General features: G+C 49.9%; 1 long non-coding RNA gene across 1 annotated transcript; it reads right to left on the bottom strand.

Moving 5' to 3' along the window:
- Nucleotides 1–3,046: 3,046 nt before the first annotated feature.
- LOC133239553 (uncharacterized) lies at nt 3,047–11,046 on the bottom strand. The gene is made up of 2 exons (XR_009733877.1): nt 10,457–11,046; nt 3,047–4,206 (listed from the first exon to the last, which is right to left on the bottom strand). It is a non-coding gene; the product is annotated as an uncharacterized LOC133239553 (long non-coding RNA).
- Nucleotides 11,047–13,008: the final 1,962 nt, after the last annotated feature.

Genomic DNA, 13,008 nt, shown 5'->3' with positions numbered 1-13,008 from the left:
CAGGGATGCGGGGCTGGAGGCAGTAGAACCAGAAACCCAGGGTGAGCTGGGAAGAGGCGGCAAAGGGTAACAAGGAAACAGGTCCCTGGAGAACGAGAGATTGGAAACTCCCACCTGAGGGGAGACAGGGACCCCCACATCTGGCGTTTTCCTAGGCACTTGGTCTTTAAGGGAATGATTTAAGAAGTCAGATCACAAGGTTTATTTTAGCCTGGGGTGAACAAAATTATGTGATGGGAGCCTCAACTTTGCCTACAGCATTTGGGGGACAGACACCACTTTTAATCAGACAGTCATCTTTTCTTCTCTTTTTTGTAAGTGAGTATTGACATGACTTGGAGAAGGCAATGGCACCCTACTCCAGTACTCTTGCCTGGAAAATCCCATGGACAGAGGAGCCTGGTAGGCTGCAGTCCATGGGGTCGCTAAGAGTCGGACACAACTGAGCGACTTCACTTTCACTTTTCACTTTCATGCTTTGGAGAAGGAATTGGCAACCCACTCCAGTGTTCTTGCCTGGAGAATCCCAGGGACCGGGGAGCCTGGTGGGCTGCTGTCAATGGGCTCGCACAGAGTCAGACACGACTGGAGCGACTTAGCAGCAGCAGCAGCACTGACATGATGATCAGCTGACTTACTATCATGATTGAAACAGTAGTAGCATCTATGAAACTTCCTAGTAGAAACGGATAATGCAAAATAAAGAACTGGACACTACTGACAACTGGAGTCCTGGGTATTTGTGGCTAAATGACATTAATGTGACATGTTCAGCAAAACTGAACATTTTTTGACAGATATTTGCCCCCCCACCTCCACGCCCCATGTCAGCGACTGCTACCACTCAGAACACAACACCAATACAGATCCTATGTATACTAGAAGGGACATTCCTATGTGTCTGATAGTCAGTAACAGCATTTGTTCTTAAAGAAATAGCACAATCTGGAGTAGGGGATGAGGGGAGGTGATAGTAAGATTCTTTGAGGAGAGCACTCTGGAAAAATCTCTGCTGTTGGAGTTACCTGGCTTTGCAGTAATCCCAGGGGTAGGATATGGCCAAGCTGCATGTCGAGGCAATTTTTGAAAGGCTTCCAATCTCCTTAAAGGTTAATTTGTTAAGAAATTGTCTCTCCACTACCCCAATTTAAGAGCAAGCTTCTCTTCACGCATTTACAGAATGACTCGGCGTTGTCTGGTAGGACACTGCAAAGGTCTTGAGTGGCCCTGTGCCTGGACCAGGCTGCCTTTCCAGGGTCACAGATTACTCCCCGCTCCACTCCAGCCCCTTTTCCCTTACAGAGCATGAACCTTCGACATCCTCCCAGAAAATTCTAGTTGTTCCCTTGTGTCCAACTCCTTGGGACCCCATGGACTGCAGCCCATCAGGTTCCTCTGTCCATGGGATTCTCCAGGCAAGATTACTGGACTGGGTTACCACTCCCTTCTCCAGGGGATCTTCCTGACCCAGGGACCAAACCCAGGCCTCCTGCATTGCAAGCAGATTCTGTACTGTCTGAGTCCCTAGCATAAGCCTTTGATATGCTCCTTGATCATGTAGGTAAATCCCTCTTGCAGAGCCTCCAGTTCAGAAGCATGGTCATCGGCTCCCCACCTGCATGAATCACAGCAGCGTAGTGAGGAAGGGGCTTGCATAACTCAATGAAGTCAGGAGCCACGCCGTGCAGGGCCACCCAACATGGACGGGTCAAGGTCAGAGTTCTGACAAAATGGGTCCTCTGGAGGAGGGAACGGCAAACCACTCAAGTCTTCTTGCCAAAAGAACCCATGAACGGTATGAAAAGGCAGAAATATATGACACCAGAAGATGAGTCCCTCAGGTCAGAAGGTGTCCCATATGCTACTGGGTAAGAGTGGAGGGCAATTACTAACAGGTCTAAGAATGAAATGGCTGGAACGAAGTGGAAACGACGTTTAGTCGGATGCATCTGGCTGTGAAAGTAAACTCCAGTCCTGTAAAGAACAGTATTGCATAGGAACCTGGAATGTTAGGTAATGAATCAAGGTAAATTGGACATGGTCACATAGGAGATAGCCAAGAGTGAACATTGACGTCTCAGAAATCAATGAACTAAAACGGATGGGAATAGGCGAAGTTAATGTAGATGACCTTACCTGAGGGGCAGGATTGCCAGGAAGCAGGTCAGCTGCCGTTCCAGGGGATCTCCCCCCGCCAGTCCACGTTCACCCCTGGCTCTCACTCCCTTCTATTTGTTGACACGCCTGCTGTGCTGGCCTAAAGCTTGAAAAGTTTCTGGAAACACTTCCTTGTCTCTCTTTAAGCCCCAACAAATTCCCATTTGTTGCCCTCATTCAAGTCAGTCTGTGAGCTGGGTGGCAAGACTCTTTTCCCGAGACTCAACATCACTTACTCACAACTTCATTGGAGACCCATTCATCACACATTAATTTTCCTCCATAGAGAAGGTGGTAATCCCAGGCTGCCCAGGGACCTCCCGTGGCAAGTCTTTGCTAAGGGTCTCCAGGAGGGCGCATCTGAGTGACCACGGGCTGGTGTCTGCGTTTGAGAGAACAGTCCAGTTTGTGCTCAGTAAGTTTTGTGGGTTGGTGGGCAGGGCGGGGGGCAGCCTCCTGGAGGGTGTATGTATGAAGCTGCAACAACAGCAGGGGAGGGGTCCCCGGGGAGGGGCTCTGAGTGATCTAACTGATGACCTCTCCTTCAAATGGACCAAGTCTGGGCCACCACTGAGGGCTCCTCCGTTTTCCAGGAAACCCCCTCCAGTAATTCCATAAACCCAAAATCGCGTTCATCCATGCCTGCTCCCCGATCAGCTTTGTATTAATGAAACCACCTCATCTCGGGAAACAAGTGAAGAAAGATTTTTGAGACGCCAATGTGAACTCCTTTCCGGAAGCCCATTAGGAGCTGCAGGCTTCTGACTCCCCTGCCCGCCTCTCGCTTGAAAGCCAGCCGCCACCACCGTCGCCAGCACAGTGACAAGCGGGGTCAGGGAGCACCAGTTGTGCATGAAAGATGCAAAAATTTACTGCAAATGAGACAAGAGCCATAAATTCATTTTTATTCAAATTACTGTCATCATACATTACCACGTCCCCTGTAAACATCGTGCTCCAGACAGGGTGACAGCATATTATTATTTGTGAGATTATACTATTATTAAGCTATTACCGTGTCACCCCCGGCTTGCAACAATGACTCAGCGCCATTCGGTGTAATAGGACAGGGACAGAGCCAAGCGGAGGTGACGGAAAGGCTGGTCTTCAGAAGGCAGGCTGGGTGCAGAGAGACAGCTGGCACTCACAGGCCCATGTAACGAGGGGCTTGTGCGTCTTTATTGGGGGACCTTTCTAATCATATCATTACACTTTGCTTTGTCCCCTTCAGAACTCCAATTGCCCAAGAGTCATTCATTAGTCCAATTGCTGACTCAAATTGGAGGGCAGAGGTTCGGGGGAAGGAGGCCCATCCCAGGCTAGGTGTCCCCTGCCTGATGGCTTCCTTCTCTGGGACCTGTGTCTAGTCAGGAGCATTCCCGCCGGCCTGCCCTCTGATGATTCAAATACACAGCACGCAGGACAGAAGCCTCCGCCAGGCCACCACTGCCCTACGGCTCCTGCAGGAGAGAGCCCCACGGCTTTGCTCCAGCTCTCCAGTGCTTCCTAAGGATTAAAATGTTATAGACCCTGGGCTTCAAAGGCCATGTGTATAGTGTCACCATCTGAAGTTACTGGGACATGCAGATCCCACTGGACCTCCCTTTTCCTCCAACAAATGCTGTGACAGCCCCCATCAGAACCAAGGACCAGCGTCCTTACAAAGTCTGCCTGGTGTGAGGGACTTTTCTGTCTCTCCTGAGGCTATTTCATGTCGGTCGAGACAGAGCAGTCCAACCCAATCACCTGTGCGGGATTTTTCTAGATCTGTTTCCTGGAAGTTCCTGAGCCCTCCACTATCTCTTCTAGCTGAGGGTCCACATCCAGGACCTAGGACAGGACAAGGCTCCCAGTAGCTCTCCAGGGTGTCAGAGCAATTCTCTTTGGCTTAAGACAGCCCCATTCCCACGGCATTGCTGGCCGTCCACCTGTGGGTCTTAAGCTCATTCTCCATCAGCCCTGCTCTCAGAGGTGCCTGTTGATTAACTGGAAAAGCATTTATGCAAATTGAGTTTGCTTCAATCTCTCCTTTCGGTGTTTTGCAGGCTCCTGTGGACAAAAATGACATTTTGTGAAATCAAGGAAAAAGCAAATGTTGGACACATTTTGTTCTAAATTAGTTGGGAAGGAATCTTGTGAAGTGAAACAAATTTAGGGACACATTGGTCTGTTACTAATGATCACACTTTAGGCTTGATGAATAAAATAAAATAAAATAAAGGCGCAGCTCAGAAGGTTTTCAGCTCAAAGGCTGTATCTTTTTGTGGAACATGCAGCGTGCTCTCGGGCCAGCCCAGGCGTCTCAGGCTCAGCTGTTAGAAGTGCCTTTTTCAGACAAAATCCTACTCTTTAAGAACATGACTTTGATTTCTTGAAAGCTCTGAGTTGCATGTACTATTTTGTTAAATTGTCCTTAAACAAGAAGCTGAGAAACTTGAACCATCAACAGGTTCTAATCTAGATCTTTTTCCTGATTGTAAAGCTCTTTTTATTCCCCCCAAATGCCTCTTTTGGGGTCAGGAAGATCCCCTGGAGAAGCTCATGACTACCTACTCCAGTATTCCTGCCTAAAGAATTCCGTGGGCAGAGGAGCTTAGAAGGCTACAGTCCCTGGGGTCGCAAAGAGTCGGCCACAACTGAGTGACTCACACACACACACACACACTCCTCTCAGTCTCTGGAGCAGCAAAGGCCTTCCCCACACCTTCAGTTGGTGATGAATGTTTCTCTCCAACATCCAGCTCCTGCACTTCCCTTCAGGAACAGTTTCTCGTCTCCCACGCCAGGGCTGAGGATCACCTCGGCTTCTCAGGCCCGCTATTCCCAGCCATCTCCTCTCAGCGGTTGACTCACTATTTCAAAACACACCGTTCCGTCTGTCTGGGGCTCTTTCCAGCACTGCTGGGGGCAGGCACACCTGCCCCCACAGCCCCGCCAGCCACACGTATAATGGCTTCCCTCTTTTGTCAAAATGTGCCCTCTAATTCTTTGTCATTAATCTCTCCCCATCTCTCCTGGGCACAGATCCTCAACAGACCAAATTCTCTTCTTCGAGACTTGCTCTCAGCTTTCTCTGGCATCAGGGGAGTTCTGTGCAAGGGACTGAGTGCACCATTTTCTCCCGTGTCTGTTTTGTGTCAGAATGATAACCCTACTTTTGAAGAGAGAGAGTTGAAAGAGTTCCCTAGATTTAATTAAGGGAAGGTCGGCTGAGATATTGTACATGCATCTCTTTGGTGAAATCACATGCTGGTAAAAACCTCTGAGGATCTTCAGATCCCAACTCCTGTCCTCGTGCAGGTGGGATTTTCTATCTGCCAGCAGACAGAAACAAGGCCCAGGGAGATGCAATGGGATAAGTAAACTCTTCCAGCGTTGTGCCCAAGGTTGCCTGCCTGGCGATGGCAGGGAATGATTGGAAACCAGGTCTCCTTGCCTTAGGTACCTTCGTCCTCTTCGTCACCTTGAAAAGAAAGGTCTGAGCTCACACAGGTTCAGGTTCCACACACAGCCCAGAGCCAAACTGTTCTTAGAGGCCATCAGCCCACGGTATGATCCATCGCTATGCCACCACACACACAAAAAATCCAGTAACTATAGGTGTGTAAGGAAGGGACAGATGAAGAGTCAAGAAGAGAGCTCAGTAACATTTAAATCTGTGTGTTTTCCATGATATTAGGATAATGACTGTTTGAGAGCGTGTGCATCTGGTCCTCAGAGGAGGTTGGGTGCACCAAAGTCTGCTCTACTTGCTTCTGACAGTGAGCTCTTCAAGACAAAGCGTAATTCCTGGAGTTCCAGGGCTGGGCTGAACTCCGCCAACACAACCTCAAAACTGTTGTCCATCCCTTGGTCCACAAGGAGATCCCCAAGGTGGTTGTTCAAGGTGGTCATGGACTAAAGAAGCCTTGAGGGGGAGAAAATGAAAGCACTGCTCTGTCTCATCCTCTGGCAGCATCTCCTGCATCTCCTGCACATGTCTGGCTAGTCCTGGTGGGGAACTTTGAATCCCCCCCATTCGGCACCATTTCTGACTGGATGGACAGAGAGCCAGATGGGGTTTCTCCAGGCCGAGCTGACCTACCTCACTGAGGAAGTCTGGCCACAGCTCCAGAAGACACCACACACAACTTAATGGGAAGGCGGCTTTCAAGAGAAGTTCAGTTTAGTTCAGTTCAGTCGCTCAGTTGTGTCTGACTCTTTGCAGCCCCACGGACTGCAGCACGCCAGGCCTTCCTGTCCATCGCCAGCTCCCAGAGTTTACTCAAACTAATGTCCATTGAATCAGTGATGCCATCTAACCATCTCATCCTTTGTCGTCCGCTTCTCCTCCTGCTTTCGATCTTTCCCAGCATCAGGGTCTTTTCCAATGAGTCAGTTCTTTTCAACAGGTGGCCTGAGTATTAGAGTTTCAGCTTCAGCATCAGTCCTTCCAAAGAATATTCAGGACTGATTTCCTTAGGATGGACTGGTTGGATCTCCTTGCTGTCCAAGGGACTCTCAGGAGTCTTCTCCAACACGACAGTTCAAAAGCATCATTTCTTCGGTGCTCAGCTTTCTTTATGGTCCAACTCTCACATCCATACATGACCACTGGACAAACCATAGCTTTGACTAGATGGACCTTTGTCAGCAAAGGAATGTCTCTGTTCTTTAATGCTCTATCTAGGTTGGTCATAACTTTTCTTCCCATAAGCAAGAGAGTACTGTGAGCAAAAGCAAGATGATCCCACAATTTCAGGCAATGTGTTTATCACTGAAGTTACAGGAGTGAGTTCTAAAGTTAGTATGCTGGGTTTAAACCCCAAGTCAGCTTCAAGGTGACCCTAGACTGGGCACCTAACTTTCCTGCACACCCAGTTCTAGGAGTGTCTAAGAGTGAGGGATCACACCAGCCCCTGCTGCATGGAATCAGGCCTGGATGGAGGGTTGGATGATTCAAACATGCAGTTGCCTATATCCAAAGCCTCTCAGGAACAAGGCCATCTGCCGGTCAATGCAGGTTTCTTGTGTGGAGGCTTCCCAGGGTGGCACTTGGTTGCTGGGTTCCCCTCTGTACCCTCATTACCTGATGCAAAAAGATGTTCAGCCTGGCCACATGGATGATCCCGAGACCATCCCGGACAGTCCAGGCACTCCACACACACAGCAGATCCAAAGATAGAGCCAAGCCTGCTCTGCTGTCCAGGCATTCACAGGCCAGCTCAGGGAGGGCAGCCCCGCAGCTCATGAGTGGCTAAGGGCTGTCCTCAGCCCCACTGACCCTTGATGAGCCAATGCTCACACCAGGAGAGTGGAAGGCAGACACCCATCCTCCCCAACACCAGACTCCCTCGTCTGAGTCAACACAGGCAGGAAAATGATTTTCCATCTTCGCAGATCATCCCTTCCTCTTCAGGAAGAAGAAAAGTTCTGGGGGCTGCCTAAGCATGGCAGACTCTCCATCCTGAGTTGACGGATGAATGTTGCTCACAGATGCAAAGATGCAAGGAGAGGAGGAGGAGGGGCTGACAGCCCAGAACGGAGGACCTCAGTGCCCATAGTTTGCGGTAATCTGGAGCCTTCTGATTGACTTCTCTGCTGGGAAACAGGGAGCTGCCTGCATCCTGGCCTTGTCCTACCGAACATCATTCTGCACTGGTCCTTCCCTGGAGGACAGGACCGTGTTTTCTGTACTTTTTTCCACTCAAAGCTGCAGAGCAGTGGCCTCAAAGACTACTGCTGACCTGAACATGGAACTTCTCAAGCCCATCCACTGTCCAACACTTGGGTTGGGGCAGATGGTTGGCTTTGCCTCAAAATAAAGCAAGCACAAGCTAGTTCACTGGAAAACCCATCGGAAATAGCTGTACAAGAACATTTCAGTTCAGTGGAAGGATTCACATTGGCTCAAAGCCTAGGGATTTGGTTTGTGAAGGCACACGGATTAATTTTTGAAGAGTATTTTAAACGAACAAGCCAATGACCAAAAAGTGATGACTGTTTTAGGCAGATTACATTCCTAAAATGACCTGAAAATTATCAGCTGTATCAGTTCTTCTTCCAACTGTGAAATGTGGCTTTTTCCTTCATTCCGTGCATGACAACCAGGGGCTCAATACAAGCTTCAGTGAGACCCTGCAGGCAGAGAGCTGGGCCTGCACCCTGAGTGGCAGTGACGTCACTGTATCACTACCAGTATTGTTAGTAGTAACAAAACTCTCTCCTTTCACAATGATGCTTTTAAGGCTGAGTTGAGTATGACACAGAATGAACGTGTCGATGATCAGTGGGACACTGATTTCCAGGGACAACGGAAATTCTCCAGGCAGTAGGATTTTGGCTGACCAAGAGCAGCCTGGGACCACTGGAAAACAGTGCCCAAGTCTCTATCGAGGAGGCAGCGGTGGTGATAGAAGTAACAATATACAACACAGAGGTCAGCAAAGCACAGCCTGCAAGCAAATCCAGCCTGCTGCCTGTTTTTGTAAATAAAGTTTTATTGAAACACAGTCACACCGGTCATTGTCTGTAGTACCTCCCCCCTCTTTCTTCCCCTGCAAATTAAGATCACTGAGCTTCTGAGAGCATCTGCACTGGGATGAAGACTGAACTTCTAGAAACACCCGCATCCTAAAGAGAGAAAGGCTTAGCTGCCTGATGTCTGCAGCTGCTTTTGCCCTATCACGGCAGAGTTAAGTAGCTACGACAGAGACCACAGCTCAGGAAGCTGAAACTATTTACTACCTGATCCTTTACAAAAAAAATGTGTGGCCCTGGTGCTAAATCAATAAAGTAAGAGTGTGCATGTAGAGGGGACTTTCTAAGTGCGGGAATTATACTGAGTCCTCTGCAAGCCCTTGCTCAACTGACTCTTCTAAGAACCCCTAATGTAGGATTACTAGTGTCTACAGCTTCCAGGAGAAGAAACTGAGGTTCTGTAGAAGAATGTGACCTGCCCAAGTTCCAACGGTGAGCTACCAGCAGGCATACAGACTGGATCCAGGCCACGTGCATCTCAAGCCCTCAGTGAGCAGCGAGCCCCCTGGGTCCAGTTCAGCCTTGAACGCTGAGAGCATACGCTGCTCCCTCCTGGAGGGGCCTCGCTTGTCTCCTGCAGAGTGGAAATTTCTTCTGCAATTTCCAACTCACCTCCTCCGAGCTGTGAGCATTGCAGTCAATCATTGCACAGAGGAAATCAAGTCTTAGGGTTTCCACAAGACAAAAGCAGAGCTCAAAGTGACCTTCCTGGCGCCCTGACAATCTACACCTGTAGAGTAAAAACTGCATCTTTGGTGTCCACTGATTCACGCTCAGGCACGTCTAAAAATGCCTCATAGGATGCCAAAGATGCTGCGTCATGAGCAGGACTCGAGCTAAGCCTTTCTCTTTGAAGGATGAAGATGTTTCTAGAAGTTCCGGCTTCATCCCAGTGCAGATGCTCTCAGAAGCTCTATGATCATAATTTGCAGGAGAGGAGATGGTGAGGGAGGTACTGCAGAAAGAGCATCTTCCAGCCCCAGAAGTCTCTCATGGAGCTGCCTAACTTTGCCCACTGAAAGAAAATATGGAACTCTTTTTTTTTTTTCCCAAAAAACCAAACTGTGATTTTTATTCTGTATGGCAAACTCATCTGGGACAGAGCTGTAGGACTGGAACAAAGAGAAGTCATTTCAAACTGTATGAAGAAAGGCAACATTAGTAAGGAGTCCTGTTGTAAGCACCTGATGTAACTTCCCTCCTTCCTCTCCCTCTTTCCTTCCTTCTGTCCATCCAACCCCTTCCTTTCTTCAGGCTATGAAGAAGTTAGGAGTCATAAATCGTGTGTGACGCACCTAAGCATGGGAGTCATCTATTTGCACGAGAGAAGCTTTGTCCCCGCCCGCCACCCTGCAGTCCTGGCCCGGTGAATAACAGCATGGCAGAGACGCTAGACTTGGGCATTGCGTCCACGGCTTTTTTGTCACCAGCATCATCTTCCTAATTTTGTCAGACTCAGACTCCCTCAGATGAGCTTTCTTTCTGTTGATGCAGAGGCTGGAATAACTCACCTGAGGGTTGAATTAGCGAAGGCTGGTTGGGAATGAAGAGTGGTGTAGCTGATAATCTACCGCATGTCTAACCCGTGCATGGACCATCCCTATGTTGACCATGGAGAAGGCGCCCAGCGGTGCAGATACACAGATGCCCATTCTCAAAACAGAGGCAGGGACCCTGGGAGGTCACCTTGCCAGCAAGACTGGGAGGCTGGCAAACAAGCAGAGCTCCAGCACCGCCCCTCATTGAGGTATACAGGGCACCTCACCCGCTCTGCACTGACCTGCCTGCTGGCCCCAGGGGTGGACTGGTGGGAAGGGCCCTCCTTGAAGAGCTTTGCCCATCTCCTGAGCTGCTCCACTGACTCGCGTCCCGACCTGGTAGCCGCAGATCTGGGTAGGTTCTGGGAGAGTGCAGGCTGCCGGCAGGGGTGTCTTCCTGTCCAGCTCTGGAAACATTTGTCCCTCCTGAAGCCTGTCCACATGAGACCTGGCCTGGTGAAGCTGGTGGTTGGATTTGACTTTTTGCTTTTCACTGAAAGAAAAGGTCTCATCACTGCAGACACTGCCTTCCTGGAGCCAGGGGCGGCTGTGGGAACCTGGGCACAGGGGCACAGACCTTGAGGCAAAGCTCAGGGTACAGGGCGCGCCCCGACCTGAACAAAGAGGACGTCACGCTCAACCGTTGCTTGGCTGGCATCTGTGAAATTCCTTCCGGAGCAGACCCAGTCAGACCCAGGCATCAGGGCAGAATTCCAGGTCCAGGAAGAGCCAATTACAAAGTCATCACTGCCTCCATCCCCGCGAATCTACTAATACATGGACCCGGGCCCAGAGCGCCAGCTTCACTCCCGCTTACAGAGAGAGCATCTCAGAAAATCTAACTTCTGCAAACTTCTGAACCATGAAGCTGCCCTCCCACAACTGCCTGGGAGGGTGTGACCGTGACTGGGCCACCCAGGTCCCGTGGCAGGGGCTGTGTGTTCTCAGCTGCGCCCCCGCCCAGGGCGCTCTGCAAGATGCTGGGGCCCCCAGAACGTGTGAAGGCTGCTCAGTGCACATCCACCAATTTTCTTCCAGCCTGTTATGAAAATGGGACCCACTGATCAGGCAACATTATTTCTATGATCCTACTGGGCTTCACACTCGGGGTAGAAGCACTTGCCTCGATTTGAAACTCACAGACACCGAGAGAATTTGCTGATTGCTAATGAGAAAAGCTGAGGTTTCGTTGCTACCATCTGGGACCTTCTTGCTGTGGGCTGAGAGAGGGATGGGAGCTGACATAATATGCCGTGTGAAGGAGGCAGTGACTTTGTTACGGGTTCTGTATAACTTTTCATGTCTGCTGTATGCCAGGAGCTTAGCCCGAAACACCTTTTTTCCAGAATATGAAACATAATATCTCCATGCTCATTGCATTATTTAAAAAGGGGCAATGTGGTTCATAACTCTACATTTATTGCATACTTTTAAGCCACTTCACCCATATAAATATTGCTATAGAGTTGCCCTCAGTTATTAAATTCTTATTGCTTATAAAAGGGGCAACAGGAAGTATATAACCACCAGTGGAAGGTGTGGGGAGGACGGGGAGGGGGCGGGAGCCCTCGAAGAGGGTGCGCCGGTGGGGGGAATCGGGCAGGGAACACATCGGTTTCCATTCTGTTCTCTGCTTTCGAGCCTGAAATTTGGATTTGATTTTTTTTTCCTTCCTCATTGTCGGCAGAGCCTGTTTGACTTTAACTCAAAGAATTACGTATTGACATGGAAAGCGATATTTTGCCTTTCTGCTAATTAAAATGGAACCCCACTCTTAAAAGAAATTGCTTGAAAGAATTTTTTATTTCCTCAGCACAGCTGAGACCAGATAAAAACAGGGCATCAGCGTTTATCAGGGTTCAAAGTCGAGTCTCCTGGCTGTGAAAGGGAGCAAGCTGCGTCTGCGACGTCAGCCTCGTGTTCTTATTAACGCCGCCTCCTCTGGTCCCTTGGTCCTTCTTGCGGCTTCTGCCGTGTCGCGCACCTGCCTGGGACCCATGCCCACGGAGGCAATCTCTGGGCAGGGTGGGGGGGGGCGCACCTTTTGAAAATGACAGAATGACCATAAGCACATGCAGACACCTCAAAGCTGTTCAACAGGGGAGGTGTCCTGGAAGCAAGCTCCCTGAATGTCAGTGTGGGACCCCTTGCTGGGGAGCCCCCCACGAGCAGGACACAGGCTGGAAGGAGTCTGTGTGGTCATCTCCAGCAGAGAGTGCAGGTGGAAACAACGGGCTTCCCAGGCTGTGATGGAAACAGGCTTTCTCGTTCGGGTGTGTTTTGCTTGCACATATTAGAAATTCCTCCTGCCCAGGTCCACAGCAGCACCTGGGTCGGGGAGGGGCTCTCACAGCATCTGTGTCCCTTGCATATGGCGGGCATCTCCGGCCACGCATTAACACGGGCGATTTCACTTCCCCTTGCTTAGGGCAGAACCTCTCCACCCAGAGGTTACTGCTGTCAACCAAAGACCTTTTTCCTCCTGTCACTGCTTTCAGAGATGAAGAGAAAGATTCCCCTTAGCCTACAGCATTTAGCGCGCAAGCCCTCCACCACCGCCTCGCGAAGCCACAGCAATCCTGAGGCCAGCCCGCGACCTTCCAGCCCCGTGACAGGACAGTAATCCCTGGAGCGGAGGACGCCTTTCTGATATTTGGAAAAGTGTCATGTTTTCTTTACAGAGAAAACTGTCAGGCTGTTGTTGGCATAAAATGCAACACTTCCTGGATTGTGCTCCGCTTGTTTGCTACAAAGTGTCACCGGGCACATGACATGCTTGTGTTTTGCTCACAGC

The sequence above is a fragment of the Bos javanicus genome, chromosome 26 (genome assembly GCF_032452875.1).
Source record: "Bos javanicus breed banteng chromosome 26, ARS-OSU_banteng_1.0, whole genome shotgun sequence".
Lineage (NCBI taxonomy): Eukaryota > Metazoa > Chordata > Mammalia > Artiodactyla > Bovidae > Bos > Bos javanicus.
This window is presented reverse-complemented; position numbering and strand designations above follow the sequence as displayed.